At 36.5% G+C, this 5,445-nt stretch overlaps 1 pseudogene; it reads left to right on the top strand.

Annotated features, from left to right (window-relative positions):
• LOC102811101 overlaps positions 1 to 3,212 on the top strand; it is a 35,581-nt pseudogene extending 32,369 nt beyond the window's left edge.
• Positions 3,213 to 5,445: the final 2,233 nt, after the last annotated feature.

Here is a 5,445-nt window from a genome sequence, read left to right as displayed (position 1 = left end):
CTGTAAACTTTCACTCAATCCAAAATAAAAACATTTAATTAAAAAAAAAAAAAAAAAGTTTGCATGAGATGAGTACCGAAACACCTCACACAAGAGCATTAACAGAAGCATTTGGACATTTGCAACAAAATTTGGACTAATACTCAAAGGAAGGTAAAAGTTTCTTTAAAAAAATATTTTTACTGGTGATGAGACATGGATTCATCACTATGAGCCTGAGAGTAAATGGCAGAGTATGGAATCGAAACATCCTCAATCACCGACCAAGAAAAAGTTCTAAAGTCAACCATCAGCTGGAAAATTGATGCTTCCAGTTTTCTGGGATTCTCAAAGGCCAGAATTGGCACATTATCAGGAAAAAAATTCTTCAACAATCAACAGTGCTCCTTACAGTGAGACGCTCACTGAAGAGCTGAAACCCAAGCTTCTGATTAAATGGCGAGGACTGCTCTCCAAGGTGTCATGAACATACATGACAATGCACATCCACATATCACTACACACTCTGCAAAAACTTTGTTTTGAGGTGTTGAAGCATCCTCCCTAGAGTCCCGATATTGCTCCATTGGACTTTCACCTGTTTGGTCACCTGTAAGCAGCCCATTAGGGATAAAGTTTCACTTCTGATGAAGAAGTGAAGACAATGATGTATTCATGGCTCGCAGCTCATCCCAAAACATTGTTTAATAAGGGAATTTAAAAAATTTTGACAGATGGACAAAGTGTATTAACATGCAAGGAGATTATGTTGAAAAATGATGTATTTGATCTTTTCTAAAAGTTAATTAAAATAAATTCAACAGCCAGAAAAAAAAAAAAAAAAAAAAAGAGCACATGAATCATGAACTCAAGTTAGGAAGGCATGCAGAACAAAGTAATCAACAGCACCATAAAAAACAAACATAATGTCAGCAATTAATTCATACCTATCAATAATTATACTGAATGTCAATGGATTAAATGAACCAATCAAGAGGCAAAGAGTGGCAGATTGGATAAGAAAAAAGATCCTTAAATTGTCTGAAAGAGACAAACCTTACACGCAGAAACAAAAACAAGAAGCAAGAAAAATGTTAAAGAATGGAAATATATATATATATTTTTTCTTGTTTTTGTTTCTGTGTGGTATATATATATACCAAGTTAACTGCAATGAAAAATGAGGAATGGCAATACTAATCTCTGATAAAATAAATTTTAAATTAAAAAAATAGCAGAAGAAATACAGAAAGACAATGCCTTATGATTAAAGGGTCAACAGAACAAAATGACATAACCATAGTAAATATCTATGATCCCAATGAAAGAACCCCAAAATATATAAATCAAACCATAATAAATTAAAGAAAAATAGACAAACCTACAATTATCGTGGGAGATTTTAATGCACCACTTTTGAAAAAGGAAAGAACAACCAGAAAGAAACTCGACAAAGACAAAGAGGAACTAAACAACACAATCAACCAACTTGACCTCATAGATGTGTACAGAACATTCAACCCAAGAATAGCTCAATACACATTCTTTTATAATACATTTGGAACATTCTCTAGTATAGATGATGTGTTGGGCCACAAAATAAGCCTCCATAAATTTCAAACATTAAAATACTATGAAGCATCTCCTCAGACCACAATTCTATAAAATTAGAAATCCACAATAGGAAGACCAATAATATAATATCAAATACATACAAAATAAATAACATGACGCTTGGAACCTACTGGTTCCAATTAATTCACAAAATTCATAGAAACCAATGAGAACGAAAATACAATGTACCAAAATCTAAGGGACACAGAAAAAACAATCCTGAGAGGACTCCTAATTTATAATAATAAATGCACAAATCCAAATATTAGAAAAAAACTAAAATTAACATATTAGCACAATGTCTCCAACAAATAGAAACAAATTAGAAAAGTAAAATTACAGTCACCAGAAAAAAAGAAATAATAAAGATTAGAACAGAAATAAATGAAATAGAAAACAAAAATTATGTCAAGAATCATCAGGACAAGAAGCTGGTTCTTCAAAAGGACTGATATAATGCAGAAATCATTGGTAAACGTAACATAAGAAAAGAAGAAGACCCAAATACCACGCAAAAAAACACCACATGGATGATGTAACAACAGAATCATTAGAAATACAAAGGATAATAGTGTACTGGTACTCCAAAAATTTGAAAATCTGGAGGAGATGGTTATAGTTTAGAAAGCTTGAACAGACCTATAACAAATGAGGAAATTGAGCAAATCATCAACAAACTCCAAACTGAAAATAGTCCAGGGCTAGAAATTATACTATAAGTATTTTCATCCTAAAAAGCCCTAGTTTCCAATTGAGTCTTGAACAGGGAAATTAGCCAAAAAGCAGAGAAATCTGTGCCTGGGATCACTGATGAGAAGAGTAATGGAAACAATGCCTAGACTCTCACTTTCGTGTATCCCTTCAGTGCCACAATGAGTGTCATGAAAACAGCAGTGGCTGTTCTGTCTACAGGTTCTATCTTCTTTCCAATGAACAGACTCATCCTGGCTTTCTATATGGCTCATGCCATATGTTTAATGTCCAATGTTTGGAAAATTAAGCAAACAGAAAAATCATGGATGTTGTTTTCCAGTGGCTCACAACAGGCTTACATCTATCACAACCATATTGGTAACGTGTACCCAAAGATACTGAGTATATGATGCTGCCCGACACAGCCACCCTGTCAGAGTGTCTCCGAGTATGTCTGCAGGAGGGTGATGGAAACCAACCCTCTTTGATCTGTCCCTATACCAGCCTGATACCACCTCCCTCTCCCAGGGCATCAAGGCTGATGAACAGCTAAAGGAGAAACATGAACTTCTGCAGTTCATCCAACTGCAGTTTGAAACACCGTGCCCAAATCTCCAGCTGGCTGTTTTCCCTCCTACTTTTAAAGAACTACTATCTCCTCCTCTGGAGCTTTTTGACTTAGATGAGACATTCTCCTCTGAGTAGGTCTGGCTTGTTCAGATTACCAATAAGTGTACCAAGGAGACCTAGAATTCTATGCCCAGAAGTATGGTGACATTCTTGGAGTAACCAATAAACTACCAAAAGAAAAACAAGATGTCAAACACATCCTCAAACACATCTTCTTCCAAGTGGTGGAGTTGAAGAAGTTGAACCAGGAACATGACATTAACACAAGTGAAGCAGCATTTCAGAGAAGTTTCTGAGACTATACCTCTTAAAGCAGCTTCTGCCTCTGCTCTTTGTAACCTATTGTGTACTTTTTGCTTAGCTCCTTATCAGAGTTGTCTAATCACTCTCTCTTCTGTAAGCTTTGAAAGGTCTGTGTATTTTCAGTAGTGCTAAAATAGGTATACAATGTCTAACTTTTAAATTCTTATGTAAATTTCTTTTATTTTAATTAAACCTATGATTGACTCTTTTATAATTAAAACAAAACAACAAAAAAAATGTTACTAAAATTTCCTGATTCAGGCAGGTGACAAGAGGCCTGTGAGTATGATGGGGTATAGACTGTCCTGATTTAAGAATTGTGTCTTTAGCATTTCTTGTTCTAAATTATAACCTGTTAAATTCTCTCATAAACCCCATAATCATGAGTATTTTCCCTGAGTTCTGTGTGACAATTGCAATACATTGTTAAACCCAGTAGAGATGTAAAAAATGCTTTGAAACAAATGGATGCGAACAGATTTGATAGAGGAAATAGAAGGCTGGACTTATGTCTGACCTCAGCTCCATAATAATCAATGTTAGGTTAATGCAGAGTTGGATTCTACTTACCCTAGTTAATTTAGTTAGAAGTAAGGAGACAGTCCTGTTAACCTGCATTGAGACCTGGTTGGCCAGCAGTTTAGCGAGATCTGGGGACTCCTAAGACCATGGACAGGAACATAGCCAGAGAGGACTAGAGCAGAGAGTGAAGTTTCCAACAGATAGAAGAAGGAAGAGGAAAAAAGTATAATCCACTACAATTTGTTGAACTTGATCTATACTTATGGATGTAGTAGCTTATAAGAGGGAACAAATCTTTACAGCAAAGATCATTCCCACCCCAACTGTACACAAGGTTGACAGGAATGGGAAACTTAGACATTGGATACCCAAAATGGGGAGGGGGGAGGTTCAAAGGAATGAAGGGAGTGGATTTTAAGTTTTCAAGAAGGAGCTTAGTTTCAGCGGGTGCATGGGAAGGCAGAATCGCCACTGAGTGGTTTCCAACCTATCTAGATGGGGCTGGTGGCAGGAGATGGGAATGGAACTCTTGTGATTCAATAGTGAGTAATTGCTATCAGGACTGATTATGAACTTTGCAAATGTAAAGGTAGATGCTATGTAACAAAAACAAGGAAGTGGTTGATCTTGTAGCCCAGGAGCAGAAGACCCTGGGACCATACAGAGATAAGAGTTGAGTGCAGGACCCTATCCAGTGAAACTGTGACACCAGAGAGCAAGACAGATGATGATATGGAGTGATGGAGCAGCTGGGGACTCTAGACTAAAGGAGGGAGAAGGGCTGTGTGCAGGCGGCTGGGGGGCAGGCTTGCAGGGTATGCCCTTTTGGTTCTCTGAATGGTTACATATTCCTGAGTGCTTCAATGTACATAAACAAACAAACAAACAAAAACAGAGGGAATGGAAGCAAATGATGTTGAAGAATGATGCATGGAGGGGATTGCAATGAAATAAAATATGATAGGATGAATGTAAAGCTCGTTATCTCCCATGCAAACTATCAATCAATTCACAATAAAAACCAATAACAATATTAATAATAATAATAGCACAACACACTAGAACCAGGAAGAAGTTTGCCCTCTTGCAATGTCGCTCCAGTGGTCTCTACTGACACAGCTCAACATTTTTGCTTACTATCCTTCTTCTCCCCTTTTCCTTCTCCTGCTCCTCAATCCCCATGCTCTCCCTTCCAAAAAAAAAAAATAAGTAAGGTGTCAGATACTGCCCTCCATGTTCTGTTTAACAGTTTAGAGAAACAAATGTACCAGATGATGTATCTTCCTTTATACATGCAAGCCACCACAGTATGTCAAGTTGACAGACTAGCGGTGGCCCAACATACTTGTTGTTTGTTGTTGTTAAGTGCTGTAGAGTTGATTTCAACCCATAATGACCTCTAAATTTTGTGATTTCTGTGTTCTATGGGATATCTAGGTGGCACTGACGTCTTTTAACTGTATATGACAAAGGCTTTTAGAGCTAATGTAAACCTGAGGTAACTTTAAATTAATAATTTGTCCATATCATGTGATTTCAAACATTTTCTCATATTATTTTCTAATTTAGAAAAAAAAAATTTTTTTTTCCAAGTCAGTGATCATTTCCCATGTTTATAAGCCCTTATCAGTGTGCTCTATTAAAAATTCCATACCTAGGAAAGCAACTATATATGGAGCTATTACTTACTTACACTTGCAGTAG

Source organism: Chrysochloris asiatica, unplaced genomic scaffold, assembly GCF_000296735.1.
Source record: "Chrysochloris asiatica unplaced genomic scaffold, ChrAsi1.0 scaffold00382, whole genome shotgun sequence".
In the NCBI taxonomy this organism is placed as follows: domain Eukaryota; kingdom Metazoa; phylum Chordata; class Mammalia; order Afrosoricida; family Chrysochloridae; genus Chrysochloris; species Chrysochloris asiatica.
This window is presented reverse-complemented; position numbering and strand designations above follow the sequence as displayed.